Raw genomic sequence first — 21,828 nt, forward strand, 5'->3', positions numbered from 1 at the left:
AGAGGCAGCCCCTCTTTCAGTGATGATAAGTGTCAGGAGACGGGATTAAGCTGATTACATCTCTGGAGTCCTGCACACTATGAGCAGCGTCTACGCCAACTCCATGTAGTCATCATGAACTTGCAGTCCATTACTTGAGAAAATAGATTTTGAGGTAGTAGAGTTTCTGGCCATTACTAGGGTGTATTTTTTGTCCCCTGAACATTTTAATTATTTTTGGGGGCCAGGGTGACAGTCAGTAAATTCTATGTGGAGCTTAATTGAGGCTGTTTTCCAGGTGTAAACTGTTTTTTTTTTTTCCTCCTCATCCTTTAGTGGATTCAGCCAAGTAGACATGTATAATGAATAAAAACTATGGTCATGGCCAACTGGAAAAAAATAATTTGAGGAGAGGGGATATTACGTCAGTCTAAAACTTGGATGGGATGTTCTGAGGGTACCCCAGAGACTGGGGTGGTGAGTCTAGCAAAACAAACGAGAAAAAAAGCCCCGACTCCCCACAGATGGGAAATCACTTGCATGACTTTCTATGCACGTGGACTTCTGCTTCTTAACTGGACGACCAGAGAGAAGTAACTAGGAAGATGGTAAGAGGAGGGGTGACCGTGGAGACTAAGGCACAGAGAATGAAGGCAGGAGGGATGGCAGCGATGTGGCTCAAACCCTCGTGGGACTTGGGGCACAACAACTCTGAGGCCTAGAGGACAGTGTTCTACACAGATTTAGAAAAGAGACTATTATTTTCCGCTCACCTGGTAACGGTAGGACAGCCTCAGACCCTGGGCATTCGGTTGACCAGCTGGAGACACCCGCCTTGGTTGAGTGACAGCAGAAGATCCTACAGCAGCTGTCAGGTCAAAGTTCTCACTGAGGTTATTACACAGCAGAAAGAGCAGGGAACTCCCCACATGAGCAAAGCCGTCAGCAAAGGCGTGAATGAACAGGAGAGATTGAACAGGAACCTGTATGCTGCAAATGAGCAGGTAAAGCTGCCTTCTGCAGCCTCCCGGAAAAGCGGAGAAGATTTTGAGTACTCGCCGAGGTCGGGTAGTCGGGGATGCTCTGTGGCATCTGAAAATAAAACAGACAAAGCAACCAAAGGTCCTTTCTGTTCCAGATTAAGAGTAACGTCTAAGTGTTGGAGACTAGAGGACAGACATTGCTCTCTAAGGGAATGGGCTGTTCATGTCTTCATCACTGTGTTGCACCTCTCCTATCAGTGTAGTGTGGCAAATTACCTCTTCTGTGTTAGAAGCTACCCAAAAACATTGAGTTAATTCATTTATTTATTTATTTAACATATTTTTATTGAAGTACAGTCAGTTTACAATGTTGTGTCCATTTCTGGTGTGCAGCACAATATTTCAGGCACATAGGAACACACATACATTTGTTCTCATATTCTTCTTCACCATAGGTTACTACAGGACATTGAATATGGCTCCCTGTGCTATACAGCATAAACTTGTTTATCTGAGTTAAGTTTAGACCCATGGGTTTCACACCCATGACACCAGGATGATCTTGGTCAAAGGAAGGAACTGGTAAACCTATAACCAGAGAACTCTTGTCCTCACCAGGTCAGCCAGACCTCTAGGGGGAGTCATGGATAAAACAGTAACTGGAAGGGCATGATGCTTTCTGGAAGGAGATGACTACAGCCTGCAAAGTTCCAGGTGAAATCTGTGTAAGAACTTTGCTAAAGACTGAATTACTCCTGAAAATCAAGTGGGTAGGAACTGGATGGAAGTATACTATTCTTTTTAATTTTAGGAAGACACTTGATAACACAACTGGATATGCTGTAGAACCTTGACGTGCCTTTTCAGTAGTGTTCCTTTAAAGACGAGTTACGAACGGACAGCAGACTGCTACTGACTTATTAATTAGTGTACACACGCCACTGATTTCCCTCTGTCTTCGCCGGGCATGCACGTTGGTTTTACAGCATATGAAGGCCAAGCTTGTGGCTTAGCATATGGTGCTTCTTCAAATAAGCACAACTGCCTGCCTCTCTGCTTATCTAATCATAGCGACGGAGAAATTGACTTTTCATTTTTCTTCTCCCCAGGCCCTGGGAGATGTATGTGCCAAATACTTGGCATTCTTAGTAACAGAGTCAGTCATAATTAGGATTCCAAATTAAAGCACATCGCCAGCTAAGACATTCCATGTTTTACATTATTTGTTCGAGCAAATGTAATATAACTTGAAAACAGCAAAAGAACAGAAATAAGTAAAGCTCACATTTTTTTCATGTGTAATAATCTTGTATTTTATGTTAAATAAATGCTTTATGTTAGATAAATGTTAGATAAATGTTGGATAAACTGAGTAAGCAATGTGAAATATAAAGGTTTATCTGAAACTCTGTTCATCTAAGTAACAGTTTTGCTTTGTTGTGTTTTGCAGTGTTCATTGTGTAATGTTGGATTGTGGTCAGATGGTGGGTGGGAGGTTTACTGAAAATTAACTGTGGGGAAACTATAGTGTTCAGTCATTTCATGGGCTTTGCCCTTGGAGTCTGGTTGGACTTGGTTTTCAGTGGTAGTTAATGTTTCATAGGTGAATGTAAAAATATTTTCTACTTGAATTCATTCAAAATTGATTCATATACTTTCACAAGGAAAAAAACTATTCTTGACAAAGAAACCATGCCATTTCAAATATGGTACCTATTGCCCTTACCATCCCTAATGAATAAAAGCCATCATCCACTCACATGTTAGAGCTCCAGCTACAAGAATTCTCTGGGATTCCATTTCCTCATTTATAAGGTGAGCGAGCACATTTGGAGGATTTCCATAAAGTTAAATAATTTGTTCAAGATGCTAGGAGTTGGTGGAAGAGCCTGGGTTAGAACTCAATTCACCTATTTAAAAACAAACAGATAAACAAACAAACAAACCCAAACTGATCTACTTTGCAGTGCACAATACTGGGGAGAGGAGTGGAGTTGGAAAGGCTCATTGAGACAAATCCCTCACCAACATGGAATTCTCTCTTTCAGTCTTAAAGCTCTTCCTCAGATCTCAGCCGTCCTCCCTTCCTTTCCATAGTGCTCCTTCTCACGCCTTCTTAGCCTGTGGCTGTGTTGGGGAGATGCCCCTAGAACACATCTTGATTGTGGGTTGAGGTCAGAATGCCAACGAATTTTATTTTCATGACACTTCAAATTCCATGGACATTAAAATCTGAGTTAACATAGCCTTTTTGTGTTCTTGGAGAGAAGGTATTGTTGAAATCCTGTTTCATCCAAGATTTTCATGACAACGTTATTCATTCCTACTTTCTTTTATACCAGTACTAGCTATTCACGTCCATTCCTATTTTAATTTCTTTGTCACTGATTAATTGGCATAAACAAATTATTAGCCTACCAATAGTAGTTGCAGGCTGCATTAGTCTATCATGTCATTGATGACTTGACTTGACTCAGTGAACCTGCCAATAACTTTAGTCGCACTGATTGCTGTTTTAGTGCTGTTCCCTCCTCACCATGGTTGTCTCTTCTTCATTTTTCCTCTTAGAATGGTTGTGTCATACTTTTTCATTGGGAGTCATTTTTAAAGCCTTTACTGTTCTCTGAGCAGAGCATAGTGACATTTCATTGGCAGTTTTCACAGAGCCTTATATCTTAAAATCAGCTTAACTGCATGTAGAATGTGGAATGCTTTCTTTTGAATGAAAGGTGTTATGCAAACTTAAGTTATTGCTCTTTTTGAAAAATAAAATAGGATAAATTGTCCTGTAAGATAATTTTATCACTATAATCAGTGTTTCTTTCCTTGTCTTCTTCTTGGAGAGGATTTATTTCAACTTTCACGGTGAGATCTTTGTCATTTTCACCACATGCTTATGTCAAGAAAGCCCTTGGATCACAGCCATGATGTGTCTTTGTTGGGCACGTCTTTCAAGTGCTGTTGGCACCTCTCTTAATTGCATGGTTTTAAAATCAGGCTAGCAATGTGTTAAAGTTAGATGACAAATTTATCTAAGACAGATATGTAAATTTGTATGTTTTCAAATACACACTTGACCATGAATATATGGATTTCAAAAAAAGAGCCAAAGAGAGCAAGAGAGGGGGGAGAGGGAAGTCTGTATATAAAATAAAAGCGCCAAGGTAGAAATTGAAGCGTAGTTGTTCGTGCCACTCGCACCTCAAACTCTACCTGTGAACTTAAGTCCAGCTGGACCCTGTGGGGTTCTTACAGGGGGTGAGGGATGTCTGCCATTTGAACTGAACTGTTTTAGTTGATGAGCCATGAGGCAGATTAACTTCTGCCTCACTCTTCAGTTGTTCCTGAGTCTCTGTGGAACATATAGTAATAGAATTTTTATTTGTGCCACTAACATTGACAGTCTTGATTCAGACCACAGAGAGCTGAGATGTTGATTAAGAAATGTCATATTGACCGTGGTTTAAGTGTGTAACAAATGAAGTGAGAGGCTCCATGTTTGTCTAGCCATGAACCCATTTTAGCAAATGCACTTTGAATTTTAATTTCTTTCTTTATTCAGTAATACCTTTCAAATATGTAGATTTATCTCAGGGAAATTTTTATTTTTGCCCAAGACTTATTCATTGTTATATTCCAGTTGTGAGGACTCCAGAATATTGTTCCTTTTAGAAATAAAATTGGGCATATTCAGAATAATGAATATTTAAGAGAGAATGGGCAACAGGATAACTAAGAAAAAGAAATCAAATAAGGAAGAGATGGATAAATAAGTGAGAAGTAAGTATAAGTGATTCAGAATATATTTTATCAAGAACTGCTTTTTAAGTGGCACTTTCTCTTGCTACAGAAGGCATTATTGAACAGAAACAAGCCCAATGCAATTCAATTTAAATTTATCACTCTATTATTTTAATATATTTACTCAGGGTTAACAACTCATTAAGCACCAGATTGCTCACTCTTAATGAGTTTCTGATGCTAAAATTGAGCTGACTTAAACTTTACTGTAAAATAACAACAGTACCATTGCATAAGGATGTGATAAATATTAAGTGAATGCTACTGAGTGCTTATGGAGTGGAAACCAGATTTGTGACATGAAGTAGAAAATATGTCATATACATGCGGCTTGTAGAAATATGAATAGTAGGTTTTACCCACCAAAACATAAGTCTACATTTGCTTTGCTGTAGTGAAGTCAATTAACTATGAAGTCATATATATTTTATTTGCACATTTACCTTGTTTCTACAATAAAAGATTTCTAGAATCTATTAAAAAGAATACCAGCATGTAACTCAAATTCCCTAGGCCCACCAGCCTAAAACTTGTCCAGGTTATGATGATACTGGTCAATACTGAGTTGATGGTCAGAAATTAGCACTCTTAAAATGTTAGCCAGTTATTTCTTGGGCTTCCATCAGGAGTGTGTCATTCATACCCACAAACCAGTCAATCATCTTTAGACATCATATGGTACCCAAATTAGCCTTTCTCCATCACTCTATTGTCCATGAAGCACTGGCCTTAAATCTGATTGCATGTACCCCACCATGAAAACCATCCATCATGAGAGCCACCTACTTCCCTGGTGCAGGAGCTTAGATAAGCTCCTCCCCAAACTTGCAATTCTCTGGTTGTGAGGGCAACGCTGAGTTTCCCATGGAGATGAGACCAGTGGCCTCTTCCCCAATTCTGTGCCATGGAATGTCACCCGAGCTAGGAATAAGTTCTGCTTATGCTTCAAATTTAAAATTTTTCTTTTGAATTTCAATTGTTCGTTCAGCTTTTGCTTACAATGCATCTCTCAAGCCCTACCATCTCCTCCAGCTTCCTAAGGTCTCTCAAGGCCTTAGCTCCAACAACAAATGTTTCCTTCTCTCCTATTATGAAACAAATTCCCTGTGAATATCAATGGAGTAAACAGACACAGTGGTAGTTGGTGGAGGAAAAGAACAGTGAGATGATATTTAGACTAACAGCACTGGCCACTGGCACTGCAAACCAAGAGCCTTGCTATAAATTTATCAGAGTGCCTATGGCTTTGGGCAACATTTAGATGAAAAATATTTATGAAAATATATGCTATTTATGTTTCTGGATGTGAAACATGCTGTTCATGTAACAAGACATGAAATTTAAAGGAATTCACTTTTACTTGTTTATTCTTTTCTTTCTTTTTTTCTTTTCCTATTAAAGTTCACACTTTAATTACCATGCCTTTAGTGAAATCACCATTTAGGAATCATCCTGTATTTCAGTAAAGCAACTTTGTTTTAGGATTTTGAAAATTATTTAAAATATGCGTAAACCTATATTTTTTGTTCTGCCTTGATCCATAGCATAATATTGTCACAGAACTACAGTTGCCAGAAAAACACAAAGTGAAGCTTAAATTTAAAATAAATCTTCATAGAAGAATTATAAAAATAAGTCCCTTTACTAGATTTTAAAATGGATATTTGATATATTCATCCAAATTTGAGCAGTAAACCTAGCTTAGATACTGTATTTGAGGAAAGTACAATTTGCATGTTTCTTTCAATTTTATATGATTTATGTATTTCACATGAATGAGATTTTTAAAAGATTTATTATTGGCTTAGCTTCCACATTTCCATCTTAGTATTTTAAGATACTTAGGTTTTTCATATTTTAAAATTCTGAGATTTTTAAGCATAGTGTTTCCATTTGTGTAATGGGAATCCTCTAATTTACTTTTGCCCTTTCTTCCATATTGGTGAACTTTTTTTGGTTTATAATTATTTTCATGGTAGACCCAGTTTCTCATATTGGTGTTTATTTTAGTGTGTGGATAGAGCAACAGTCTTCTTTGGTTGGTCTTAACTTTTGTTTTATTAAAGTATATCTTACATAGAGTGAAATGCTTAGCTCTTAAGTGTGCTACTCAATGAATTTTGACAAATGCATACGGTTGTGCACCCTACATGCCCCAAAAGACATAGAAATTGTTAACACCCTCTGAAAGTTCCCTCCTGCCCATTCCCAGTTCTCTCCTCCCCATAAGCAACCATTCATCTGATCTCTGTCGCCATAGTTCAGTTTTTCTTACCCTGGAATTTCATAAAAAATGAAATCATATTTTGTATCCTTTTTTGTCTGGCTTCTTTTACTCAACATACTGCTTTCGAGATTTGATGGATTGCTTTTTAATAACATACGTACCTACAAAGTCTCATAGGCTTGAAAAAGTCAGAATTTCTTACAAATTAGACATTGTGATTTGCTGCCTACTGAGTGATGATGAAAACAGTGTACTTAAGTGGCTTTTGAGACTCTGAGACAGGTTTTTTATGACTAAAATAAAATAATGGTTTTCATCTTCTCCAATTATTACACTGAAATTTCAGCATTCCTTTATAAATTAAATAACTTAATTAGCCTAATTGTGACTTCAACCCAAAGACTAGGTCACAAAGACTTTTTCTTTGTTATATATCTTCATACTCAATCTCCTGAATACTAATGAATCCCACTTTCTACTAATAGTAAGAGCAACTAACAAATTGGTTACATATTTTCATCTTGTATATCTTTAATAAACAATTTACTAACATGATTTTCTAAGACCTTCACATTCTTAGGTAAAGAAAGACAATGTGATTAAGATTAGACCATCTAGCTAAAATCCCAAAGAGCTATTTAACTTGAAGTACAAGTCAAGCATAGATTTTATCATCTGTCTACAAACAATAATTTTGTAAATGGAAAAAGAAGATGAGGCAAGAAGTGGAAAAATGCCTAGAAGAATAGCAGATGAAGTTCAGAAGTTTCTAGCTTTGGGTTTGATGAAAAATAATGACACATCTGACATCATTTAGAATCTTATTTGAAAAATAAGTTATATATTTTAATTTTCTGGTATTTTAAATGGGAAAATATATAGTAATTACTTGTTTTCATCTCCTTTTTTGATGCTGCATATCTGTCATAGTATAAAGTTATGTTTTTGCAGTAAGATTTATTAGGCTGGTGATTCATATTTTAGCCTCTTTTCACATAGAATCCTTGAAAAACCTCTTGACTTTATTTTGAGATATCTCTCCTCCCTTACTATTGATTGCTTTTAGTATCAATTCAATAAGTGAGAAGAAACTACTGTTATAATCATTTATCTCCTTAAGAAAATAAAACTCTAGAATTTAGAAAATGAGAGGATAAAGGTATTTCAAAAAATATTTGTGCGTATTTATTTATATATGTGTGTGTTAAATATCAGCATTTTAAAAATCATTGTAGGGTAAAATAAACAAACCAAAAAAAGCATCAGTGTTTTTCATTGATCCAGTGCGACTTCAGAATGAAACACAAATTTAATTATGGTAGCAGAGGTAATAACTTTCAATTTGATGGATCCTTATTTAACAAAGAGGCAGTTTTAGAAAATAAAATGTTAACCAATATGATATTTTGGCCTCTTCAGCACCACAGGCAATTGGGACAGCTCCACTGGTCTGAATAATAAAATGGTAATAACCTCAGTTAGAATAAGTAATTATTTTACTGGTACAGATGCACTTGGCTTTACAATAGATGCCCTCCTAAGGTGCTGTGTGGACATCATTTTTTAAATGTAGAATAATTATTTAAATGTATTAGGGCAGCTCATTGCTTAGAGAAACCTTTTGAAGTTTTCTTTTATAATGTGAAAAACACCAATACTGACCCATCTGTTTTGTGAATTAGGGCGTTTTCATACTAGTTTTGTTGAAAAGTGACACATTCATCTAAATGTAAAAGTTTCTTTGAAAATGATGTCTTAAGTATATATAATTTAGCTGTTATCTGATATAAATGCATTGATAATTTAGTGGTTCACAATCTAGAGGAAGTAGGAAGAGATCTATCAGAATCATTGGACCTAGGGGTGTATTTGAACATCCTTCCCCTGCTCTGATAAAAATTTGTGCTATAGAGAGCCACTGATACTACTCACAGTGTGTTGGATCCTTCAGTAATTTGAGAATCAAGAAAAAAAAATGAAGAATTACAACCTGGAGATACTATAATATAAATATTATATCCTTTTGGTTCTACATCCTTTTAATGAAGATGGTCCCTAGAATAAGTTATGGTCTGAAGTTGTTCAAGTGCCATCTCAGCCTAAGAAGAAATTCCAGCTCCTAGAGAATGATGATCTGATTTTTTCTTTTTTTTTTTTCCCTTGGCAATTGATACTCTGAACATCAATTTCTCATCACTTTGGCACTTCAAGGAATTCTCTGACAGTAGAAAAGGGTTCATGTCTTGAGGGATGATGGCCCAAAAGTCTACAGGATATAAGCTTAGGAAAGATGGCTGAAAGGGAGAACAATTTTGAGTCTCACTGTTGGGAGTTTACGTAACAGATAACAGGAGCAGCCTTGAGTTCATCTGAGTGCCTTGGGGACTCCCTTAGGTGTAAGTTTGTGTTTATTTAACATGAATGGTTTCTTCTAGATATATCCTTCCAAGACATCATGATTCTTTTTTACTTTCTTTTTTTTTTTTGGAGGGGGGGTTGTTAATTAGGTTTATTTATGTATTTATTTTTAGAGGAGGTCCTGGGGATTGAACACAGAACCTCGTGCATGCTAAGCATGTGCTCTACCACTTGAGCTAAATAATTATGATGATTTTAATTCTCTTTTTCCCCATGAATTAGACAATTCCAAGACTACTTGTGTATAGTTTGTCAACATTTTAAACATTTGTTGATCCCACACAATTGATATAATTTATACATAATTTAATTAAAAATTAATTGTTGTTCATTAGTGCTTGATTCTAACAGTACTAAAAATACCTTCCAAAATTATTCAGTTGCAGGAGTTCACTGCATGTTTTATGGTAGCCAGCCTGCATTTGCCAGTGCTGCCTGTCTATCCAGCCAGCTGTAGTTCTGTTCTCTAAGATAATAAAATTGGAGTAACAGAGCACCTGCCTTCAGTACATACCTTGTCTTGTTCATATTGTAGACAATCACCTAGAGATGAAAAGACATATGGGATATTATTTCTAGTCAATGACTTCCATTCTGTGTGCATTAAATACATGGAATTTAGCTTTCATTTTCCTGGTTGTTAATGATGAAAGTCTGAGATGTAATATGAGAAAAGGAAAGCTTGTACTATCAGTTCATCTAATACTATGCTGTTTAATGTAATAGCTACTAGACATATTGACTATTGAGTAGCTAAAATAAGGCTAGTATGAATGAGGAGATGAGTTTTAAATTTTATTTAAGTACAATCAATAGAAATTTAAAATTGAAAACTGAATGAAGAGGATGAAGCATAAGCCTTCCTTTAGTGGAGACATTCACATGTTAAAGATTAGCATCCCCAGTTCACTCCTCTGGTACTGCTTATTAAGCAGAGGGAGCAGATTATTCCTAAATAACTTCAGTGAGGGATTTGTAAGAAAGGGCTTTGTATCATATTTTGTCCTTCAGAAATGAACCTTTTTAGCTGTCCCAGTGAAGAAACTGTTTTGCTTGAAGAAAACATTGAAAACTGAAGCAATGTAAAATATTTTCCATTAAACACAACTTCATTGTTTTGATGAGACTATTATTTTACTTAAAGCTTTGATTAATTTATTATGGAATTGCAATGTTCAGTGTAAGTATAAAATATATATTAGATTTTGAAGACTTAATATTTAAAAAGATAAATTACCTCATTAATAATTTTTATATTAATTAGATGTTAAAATGGTAACATTTTTAATAGTTTGGCTACATAAAATACAGTATTAAAATTAATTTAATGTATTTCTTTGTACTGTCTTTTTAAACATGGTTCCTAGGAAATTTATAATTACATGGGTGGTTCACACTGTATTTCTATGGAACAGAGCTGATCCAGAACATTCTGAAATAGGTGGCAATTATTCTTCTATGATCACATAAAGAAAAAACTAACCCAAGGCTGAAGATTAGTTATACAAATGTGAAGACAATGGGTTTTCTCCATCATTGGTGACATGAGGGAAAGGGTCTCTTTCTCATTTTATAAGAGGACCAAACTTGGGCTTTATACTCTTTTTGGCCCATTATGTTGTTCTATGAAGTTTTCTCATATTCTTGCCATTGTGTAGTATATTCTTTCTGGCAACAGATTTAAGGTGTTTTTTTTTTCTCCCCCATGCTTCCTTTTTGGTCCGTGAAATACGCATTTTGAGGACAGGTGAGCTGCTAGTTCAGAGAGCAGTAAAGATTCAGCATGATATAGTTGGAAAGATGTGAGTTTGAATCTTCATTCAAACAGTTATCTGCTACATGACCCTGGGGAAATTCTTTTTGTAAATTTCAGCTTGCTTCGTCTAAAAATGATACCTAATAGGGAAATTTGGGATGTCAAAATTAATGAGAGTTAAAAGAAACAAGAAATATGAAAATACCTAGTATGTCGCAGGTCCTCAGATGTGTTCTGAACCAAGACCATTGTAAGCTTTCAATTTCTATCTTTGCTTAGTGAACATATGGAATTATAACCATTAAGATACACACAGCAGTGAGTCTGACCTGCATACCAGCTTGCCAGAATGATCCCCTCACTGGTGAAGGGAAAGTCCCGTTTCTCTACTATCTCACTCCCTCTTTTTATACTCTGAAGCCTTTTGGTTCCTCCACTTGCATCGAAATTAAATTATTACTTTGATTAGATCAAAAGATTGTCCCTGGTTGCGAGGAGAAGGAGGACGACTTTAAGCTAGCACTAATCCCTTAATGCACCATGGTATTTTGGTACATTTTTTTTCCCTAGCATGGAAATTATTTTCCAGCCTTCTCTGATGTACTGAAAGTCCTTTACCAACATCAGCCCTATACAAGTTAACCTGATACGAGATTTGTCTTGTGCTTTGGAAATGCTTGTCAGACAAGCTTTCAACACAGAGATGTGTGATTTACATTCGTTTGCATAAGAAAATACCACTCCAGGGATGAATTTTTCTCTTTCTTCCTTCTTGTACTACCAAACAGACGAAGAGGGTCAGGTGGTTGTTTCTTAGTAAGCGGATAAATCATTTGGGAGTCACAGGAAATACAAAATGCAGCGTTATTAGTCTCACCTGGGAACTACCTGCAGCGCTCGCCGGTGGCCCATTTGTATTACAGCGTTGCTGTCACTGTTATTACTATTGGGTTTTTTTTTTCCAGTTTGGGTACATTTTCCAACCTTGAATTTTTTAATCTATTTCCATAATTATTTAAGGACTCCTGACAGTGATGCCATGGTCACCTATACAAGTTCTCTCAATATGTCAGAATAGTACTCATTTGCGCCTTATCTTTGAATTCACAGGGAGAATCAAATTGCTCCCTGATTCTCCCCTCTCTGGCCTGGAGTTTATCTTCCTTCATAACCATGTGTATTGTGATTCTTCTGATGTGAAGATCATTTCTCTTGTGAGGAAAAATAAAAAAGTACCTAGTCCAACTTCCCGAATGTCATCACACCTCTGTTTTAAGCAGTACCCCTGAACCTTCCCTGTTATGCCCAGACAGGTCATAAATGCCACACGCCTATCCCAAAGCAAAGCAAAACAAAATCTTACTCTGTGGGTTATTATTGGCCTTTTGTGCCAAGATTCAGTTGATCCCAGTCTTCAATTTACCTGATACTATTCGTAACAATGACAGTGATCAGTGTATATAGAGCTTATTCTGTTACGAGTGTGGTTCTGAACACTTTACAGTATTTACTCAGGTGACAGTAACAACAATTGCTTTAGGTGGAGATTATTATTAATAGCTCCATTTTATTGATGTGGAAACTGAAACTCACTGAAGTTAAGTGGCTTGTGTAAAGACGTAAAACCAAACGGTGGTAGAGCTGAGGTTTGAGGTTTGAATTCAGGCAGTCTGGTTCCAGGTCCATGGTCTTTTATCATTACCCCATGCTTCAGTCTCTACGTATAGGATAAGCCTCCTTTAATGTTCTTCCCTGATTTTGTGAACCTTACTCTATCTTTGATAACCTTTAAAACTCTGAGCTTCTTAGAGATTTTCCAGTGTGTCTAGTAAAATTTCTTTAGGCCGTCTGAATAGCCTCTGGATGGAAGAGAGCGTGTTTTCTATCACACGTAAAACCCACACGAGTACTTCACATGCACAAAGGGGGAGGTCAGAGCCTGAAGGGGAAAATATCAGAGCATAATTAAGGATGATAAAATTCAAAGGAAGATAAAACCTCAAATATTTTAAGGTCAAATACTGGAATCTCCAGAGACACTGTCCTGGTTCAGCAGCAAGGGAAGGGAAGTAACATAAGGGCGATTCAGCAGGGGAGAGGTGTGAGGCCAACAGAGTTAAATCAGGGAAGCCAGCAGGGAAGCTCTGCAGATCCAGCTTTGGAGGAGGACACCCCAAGAGGGGAGGAGAGAAGGATAAAGATTTCCTATTGTCCTGGCGACTTTAAACACGGCGGACACTAGCCCCCAGGACTTGGCGTCTAATGCCATTCTCCAGTAAAAGGAACCAGGGGTCCTTGGAAAAATGGCTGATTCTGAGACTGGAGCATCTTGTAGGGACCAAAAATAAGAAAATACAGACAGACAGAGAGACAGAAAAAAAGTATACTATGAAAAAGGGGAAAGAGAGTAATTTTTATTGAGGAAAACTCATAAACACTCAGTCACTAATCAAAGTCAATATCAATTAATATAATCATGCTGATAATATGTACCCTTAATATGATATGATGAAAACGGAACTGTAGCACTGTGATCTCTTCCAAAAAACCCAAAACCACAGTCTCATCAGGAGAAAAAATGCCTGACAAATCTTGATTGAGGGACATTCTACAAAATAACTGACCAGTATTCCTGAAAAATGTCAAGGTCATTAAAAACAAGGGAAGCCTGAGAAACTGTCCCAGCCAAGAAGAGCATAAGGAGGTATAAATTTAATGTGATATCCTAGATGGAATCTGAAATGGAAAAAAGAACATCAGGTAAAAACTAAGGCCGTCAGAATAAAGTATGGGCTTTGATTCATAATAATGCATCAATATTGGTTCATTAATAGTGACAAATGTACTGTATGAATGTAATATGTTAATAACGGGTTAAGCTGGATATGGTAGGTGAGACTTCTTCCCACTATCTCTGCAACTTTTCTGTCAATCTAAAACCACTCCAAAATTAAAACTTTATTTAAAAAATTCAATGACAGAGGCTCACTGTTGACAAGCCAACCCAGAGAAGCTCTAGGGGAAATGGCCCTGGTGCTTTATCACATCATCATTAAGGGGTCATCAGAAAGTAAGATAATGGAGTCCTCTGACATGTGATGTACAAAAGTCAACATAAGGCCAACCTCTGACAATGCAATTGTCCATTCCTTCTCTATGGTTCATTCAATATCTGCAAATTTCTGATCTCCTAGAATAACCTGTAGTCTCAGATTTGAAGAGACTTTCTCATACTTACTACAGCATGTGCATGTGAGTATCTGTGTACCTCAATGCATGCGGTGATAAGGGGCAGTATTAAGTAGAGCATAATAATAACGAAGGGGCCTGGAAAGACCTGAGGTTGGTGCTGGCCGTGCTGTGCACACTCACATCTCGGCGTTCCAGAGAGATTGTCACTGCCACTTCTTCCTTAAGGGATGAAACACTGAATACTGTAGAAACATGAGTGAAAGAGAGAGAGTCCCCTTGAATATCCTTGTGGCACAGCCAGGCTGTCACCTGGCCCTTCTGCTTTTAGTCTCTGGTGTCTACGTAGGGCTTCTCAGATACTGGTCCTCACAGCAAGGCATTGACTCCAAGGTTTGCAGGGAGCTCTTCTCAACTCCAACCAATAGGATTGAGGTCTGTTTTCCTCCTTGTACTTAGAAGCCCTTTCTGTGCGGGGTTGTATTCTGCTCCGGCTCTTTGTTGCTGCTCCTAGTGGGAGCAGTGGGATCCCCAGGCTGTCCTGTACCTCTGCTTTCTACCCTGCACGCTGATCCCACCCAACAAATAGATCCTTCATGCTCTTCCTCATTTGGGGTAAATTGCCTGAGTTGACCACACTTTCATGAACAGTATCCCTCTTTATTCCCAAGGTGCAACACTCCTTTTCTCTCTGTCCTGAGCAAGCCCCTGTTTCTGTAAGCTTCCTCCTGACTCCTCTTTGACCGGAGTGTATCCTGTTACCATGTGAAACAGCCAGTGCCTTGGGTTCCCAGCTAGTTAGATTTCTTATCATGATGATCTTCATTCCAAAATCGTCTTAGAGGTCGCTTTCAGTTCATTTCATTAAAACAGAGGTTACAGACTCATATGCTTAGAGGCGGCATATAAAATAAATGATCTGGTTGGGACTAAAGTCAGGAAAACAATAGTTGAGGTGAGACTGGCACTAACTCTTGGCCTCCCTGTCCCGGAGACAACAGAGAGTGCTGGGGACTGTGGCACCCTGGAGAACCCAGTCTCAGGGAGGCAGCCACTGCTCAGCTGCTGGTCCTTACTGCACAGGAATGCTGAGCCCGACCTGTGAAATTTTCTCATTTTGCAAGACTAGCCAGAAATCAAGACTTCTACGTTCACTCTTTGAATTCATTACCTGTGTTTAAAATCCCTTTTATTTAAAACACTGATCGGGCTAAATGAAACAAATCCAGGAGCAAGATATTACTCACCTACTGCAGGAGCACTGCCTCTGCATTTAAAGAAGAAAGAGCATAATCCTTTCTTCATAATCACTGTGCTGCGTGAACAGGATTAATAGCCCAGTTATAGGCTAACAATTTCAGAGCAACCGTGTAGTTATTATGTGTTGTATATATGAAATTGTGTCATAATGAGCTATCTCATAACAAGATCGTGCAGGCTGTAAAACCATGTTACAGTTTCAAGAGAGAGCAGCTCCTGAGTTAGCTGACAGTGGTTTTGTTTCTTTCCATGTCACTTCGTTTTGAATTGAAAACAAACAAACAAAAAAGCTCACCCGACTCCTTCTCCATTGCGAGATTTACAGTGATGTACAGTGTTTTTCTCATCTTATTTTCTTAAAATAATATTTCCCATATCTTTCTGTATGTTACTCCGACCTATTGCAACCTCCCTCCGGATAATGCCCCCACTGGTGTCATGTGTGTGCTGGGGTGTGAGGTCAGTTCACGTGGTGTTTCAGAGTCACTTGTTTCCTCTCTCTGCCAGATGAGAATTTAATAACTAAAGGTTGCCAAAGACAAAACCTTTACTGCTTAAACACACATTTAAGAAAAGATTTAGCCACTTTCTCTAAGAACTAGAAAATATTTGAAATTTAGAGATAGCCCATTTTTTTTGGTAACTTTCTTTGAAATATACTTTTCTGTATTTGATCTTTATCCATTTCACATCGACTAGTATGTATAATTCTTGAATGATCCCTAAATGGAACTTGTAACCATATTTTCAACTACCTCCCAGGTAGCTCTGCTGGAATTAACTTTTGGCATTTTATTGTGGCTCAAGTCGCTCACTTTCCTTTATTCCACATGCTACTTACCTCCCCTGTACAGAGGCTGAGGGCTTCGGGGGTCAACTCTAACATCCCTCACCTTCAAACCAACGAGTAGCCAAGCCCTACTTAATCCACATCTGAAATGCATCTGGGATCCAGTTCTTGAGCCCTTCCATTTCTCACCAGGACTGTTACAGTAGCTTCTGAGCTGATACCTTAGAACTGCCTTCTCTCTAATACATTATTCACAAGTTCCCCAAAATTATTTTCTTTAAAACAGAATGGTAACTTTGCTTCATTACAAGACTGTCAGGGCACTCCGTTGGCCAGAGGGCATGGGGAACAGTGAGCACCAACACACTCCGCCTCTTTATTGTAGAATTTCAACACCTGCTACGTCTTTTGAGCATCATTCTCTACTTTATCCCCTTCCGAGGCCTGAGCCGCAACCACCCTTGTCTTATTGTTCCTTCATCTCTCCTGCTCTCTCAGGCGTGTGTGTGTGTGTGTGTGTGTGTGTGTGTTATTCTTCTACCTCATTACACTAACTGGCCTACCTTGGATTACAAAAAAGCCTTGTTCACATTTTCCTTCTCTATGATGAAGGATATTTGTGTCTTTCTCTTTGATGAAGGATATTTGTGTTGTAAGATGCATAAAAACTAGATATTAATACCTAGTTTTTGTGTGTCTTATGGCACTTGTTACAATTAGATCCTCTTTTAGTCATTTTTTCAAATTTTCCTCTTTTTGAGATGAGGTTGGGGCCCAAAGCTTCCTCATCTTTGGGTTTAATGAATATTTTGCACAGAGAAGATCAAATCATTGTTTCGGAAAAAATCAGTTAAACAACTAATTGAAAATTTCTCCAGTTAATAAAAATTTAGTGAAAAGGGAAAAATGAATCGTCAGCCTTTACACTATGAGATATCTTCTTTCTTTACAGGTGTTAGAATAGTCTGCAGTGGAGGAGTGGGAGAGAGGAAATATAAATCAAAATGGAAAATTCTTAGACCAGTCTTATTTTCTATTTTTTTCCAACTTTCTTCATACTCTCCGAAGTTCATTCCAAGAAAACTTTCCTGATAAGATGAAAGTGAGGTTTAAAATCCCACTCTAATCTAGCACGCCATTGGACTCTGGAAAACAAACAAACAAACAAAAACAGAACTGCTCCTCCTTTTGTATCTCAGAACTGAAACTTTCCCATTTTATCCCTTAAAAACATGACTTGATCTGCAGTCAGTGTGAAGCTACACAGTCTTTCCTTGTGGTCTGATGAGGTCTCAGCCTTTCCTCTGAAGTATCATTAACAGGCCGCTTGGGTGAGAATGGCCCACACTGGTGGGTCAGGGGAATTTCAGGGCTTTGCTCTCCACATGGTCACTTGGATTCCAAGCCTCGATAATCTCCATCTGGGGGCTCTGTCGTCAAGATGCCTGATGCTTGGATCTGTGTTAGGATGAGCTCTTAGAACACTATTTCAGAGAGTATTTTCATCAGAAACTTTGGTCAGATGATCATTTTCTTAGGCGATATCCTGCATATTATCAAATGGTCTGAGAGGAGGAGTCCTGGGGTCTCACAGGATCCCGCCCAGGGCTTATTGGACTCTGCTTGGTCCTGCAGTCCTTGTACGTGCTGTCAAGAGACTGCAAAGCCTTGCTGGGCAGCATCGCTGGTACCACCCCCTTATGTGTGCCCGGGCTGCTGTCCCATTTGGCCAGCAGGAGGAGCAGGAGCATTTATTACCAAAAGGGATGGATCAAAAAGTATACAGGAGGATGCACACTGTTGAGTTCTTATTGGTTAATCGTGCCAGAATGATGGAGGGTCTCCATGATTTTTCTTGTGAAAGGGGACTGTACTCAAGGCTGCAGCTTTGTAGCAGTTGTCTGCTCTGGAATTAGCTAATGAGGCTCTCTTTGTCTGAGCTTTGGAAAACCTCCAAAACCCACTCGGGAGGGAAATTAACAAATGTCTTTTTTGTTACCTCCGGATAAATCTTCATGATGAAACGTGCAGCCATTCCAGCTCTTCAATCTTCTCCCTTCTTCCCCAGTGGACACTCAATTACCATGGAGGCCAGCAACTAAATAAATTAGTCGTGTAGAGATACCCTTATTCTTTGTTTAAAGAGAATAGCAGTAGAGAAAATTTTGAAAGTAAGGACTGGTTAGAAGTGGAGGTGGTAGTCAGTCTACAGGTGATATTCTAAATGTAAGTATTCATGCAAACATTTCTGATCATTTCAACACCAGTTACTGATGTTAATATGTGATCACTAGCAGCTGCTTACATTGTCTGAGCAGGCAAATGTGGGAATTGTGGCAGTAAGCTGACTCATTTCAATTAGGATGGACCACCTCATAGGGTCACAGTTAGGTTTTTCTCTAATAAATCTCTGCATGAATTTGATTTTTACAAAGTAGTAGAAGTCTCTCATGGGCTTTTAAGTTTTTCTGGATTTTACTGATTTACGTTCATGTTGGCGTTTCCAATGAATGAATTTTCGACAGGTGCTTATTAAGTATCTCCTATGGGTCATGTGACACCATATGATATTCTGATTATTAGGAGTGCCAAGATGTTTAACCCAGAGTCCATGGTTTTCGAGGAACTTGGTAGGACAGGGGAAAAAACTATAAAAACAAATGGTTACAGTCTAATATGTGTGTGTGTCAGTGTTGTAGGCATGCTGTGACACAAAGGAAATGGTTAGTTTGTACACACTTTGTGGAGTGTCCCTAGGGAAAACAGAGAGGAAGGAAGTTTTAGCGGAGACAGTTGGGTTACAGAGGCCTTGATGACTTGTGCTACAATAGGTAATCTAGTTTGGGGAATTTGCTTTGACAGAAGGGTTAAATACCCTTCATGCAACTTTTCCGCGTTAAATACCCTTCATGCAACTTTTCCGTAAGGCATATATGGGTATGTTTATGTGTGTGTATGCACATGTTCGTTTGTACTTGTGTATGTGTGTTTGTGTATGTTGGTACTGTATTATAGCAAAATATGTATCTATTTTTGAACTTAGCAATCAAACACATTTGAATGTTATCCACATCAGTGATGGAAAGAGCAGAATTCAGAAAGCAGTATTTACGTACATTTTGCATACGTAATTTTATTTTTCTAACCATTGATATAAAAAGTTTCTTCTACGAATCAACTGGGAAAAAATAGTCTTCCCAGACCAAAAAAAAAAAAAAAAAACCCACTTGAGTTGTAACAAAGATAGCGTTCTTCCTGGCCTGTAATTCTAACACTTGGAAAAAGATAAATATTCAGCGTGTGTGACATTTCAGTCCCAGAGAGACAGAGGAAACTGCGTAGATCCAGATGCAACATTCTAGCTCTTTTGGCTAGTGTAATTTAAGAAACCACTCTCTCCCACAGTGGACAGGAGAGAAATTCAGGATTTGCCTGTAACCTAATTTTTTTTTCCAGGAACACATATTTTCTGGTGAGAGAATAGCATTTAGATAAGTCAAGCAGAGGGAATAAACTTTTTCAAGACCACAGGGAAAGTAGTTGTTTGAATCACATATTTAGATGTTAACCCACAATCCACAATCCAATCTTTCATAGTAGACTAGGCTCTGTGATCCTGTAAATATTTTTCCCACTGTGGGATTATATTTTAAGGCTGGTGAAATCTGATTTCATTGATAAACATTCCTGGATTTTTTTAAGTTTTCTTTTTTTTTTTTTTTTTTTTTGCAACCCAGTGCTTGTGTTTTGTCTCGACGTTTGCTATAAAATCACTGTAGATGTAATCACAAAAGATTCTGGAAACAGCAAGATTCAAAATTTTGTACAACCGAAATAATTATTCTGGAGGAAATAATGGTGAAGAGGAGACTTTGGAGAATTTGGTGGGCTTGGGGTAAAATTACAGTCTGTTTTATCTTTCCTCATGTTTACATAATACTGTGAAATTTTAGGATTACATTTGGATTAGTGATAAATGAGTGATGGAGAGAGAAAGGGTTGGAGAAGTGACAGAAACTGGCAAAGGTATTAGAGATGGTGAATTGATTTTTCCAGCATTGATAGACATTGATTCCTGTTACCTTTTCTTTCTTCACTTCAAACAAATGAAAAGAAAACCAAAATATAGGCAGACTTCTCCTGCTAGAGCCCTTGATAGTAGCTACCTGGTATCCCCATTTTGTAGTGGAGACAAGAAGAGGCTTTCTGTGGATGAGGATTTGAATCTGATGCCCACGGATTTTAGCTGCTGCTTGCTCAACTGCCACTCTGCCCAGCGGTGGCTTGGTGACCAGCTGGCTGAGAGTGACTTAAGTTTCCTATATCACAGGGAAGTAGGTAAATGAATAAAAGTATGAAATAGAAATAGGATACAACTCCAAATATGTGTAAACTGGAAAACACCTCGTTTTATTGGTTGATTTTTTTTTCTTTATAGGCTTTTTAACATACTTCATGTAAGAATGCTAGGGAACGTGTTGATAAAAGGTGTTTACTGATCTGCCATTTCCAATTTAGGACTCTTATCTCAAGACCCAATTCTAGGACCCTTATGCTTCCAAATGTTCTCTTGTATAATTCGGCTCCCAAGGCTCTTCCTCTCCTCTAGAGCCCTAGTTTTTATTGACTCAGTTCCTCAAAGAGAAGCAGGACATCATGATGAAAAGAAATTTGAACTGCAAGTCAGAAGACGTAGGTTCTCGTTCCTGAACTTTCTCACACACGTTTAGCCACATCATTCAACCCCTCAGTCTCCTCCACTATGACTCAGTGTGGTGAGTTTGTATGGGAAAGTGTCCACCACATGATACTAGAGCTAAGAGAGTTGCCCCAAAGGGTAATGATGGGTGTCCCAGGGATGTGCCAATGGGAAAACCATGATTAGCCCACACTCCAGACTGGGAGTGACTCATCCCACCAAAAGATTCAATATCCTTGCCACAATCACAAGAATAGAATGTCAATTTCTTCAGAGAAAACTCAGATGCAGGGCAGGATCCTAAGGCCACAGAATGAGCCTGTTGTGTAGAAGTTGGGGAAAGAAATCAATTGATAGATTAATCAGTTTCTACTCACAGACCCTTCTTTGATCATGTGGAGAGGAAAAGGCTATAATATTTATAATAAGGCTTGAAGCAAGAGGAGGTATCCTGCCACATTCAACTAGAAAAATAAAACAAAGCAAAATAATCAACTCTGGCAAAACAAGTTGGGGGTTATCACTAGCTCTTTAGAGGGGAGGAAATAGCGGCTGAGAATTACTGGACATCCCTTATTGGCCCCTGTATATTCCCATGTAGAGTGAATAGTGTATTTTTTTCTTCACAGTGTGGATTCAGTTGATTTCCATTGATTTATATAGTCATCAGATGTTGAGCATACACTGTAAGCCAGCTACTTTCTAGCATTAGGAATGCCAAAGTGA

At 38.1% G+C, this 21,828-nt stretch overlaps 1 protein-coding gene across 14 annotated transcripts in view; it reads left to right on the top strand.

Moving 5' to 3' along the window:
- The window catches only part of NRXN3 (neurexin 3), a 1,622,069-nt gene that overhangs the window by 1,359,966 nt on the left and 240,275 nt on the right, over window positions 1–21,828 (top strand). The gene's annotated exons all lie outside the window — the stretch shown is intronic.

This window comes from Vicugna pacos, chromosome 6, assembly GCF_048564905.1.
Source record: "Vicugna pacos chromosome 6, VicPac4, whole genome shotgun sequence".
NCBI lineage: Eukaryota > Metazoa > Chordata > Mammalia > Artiodactyla > Camelidae > Vicugna > Vicugna pacos.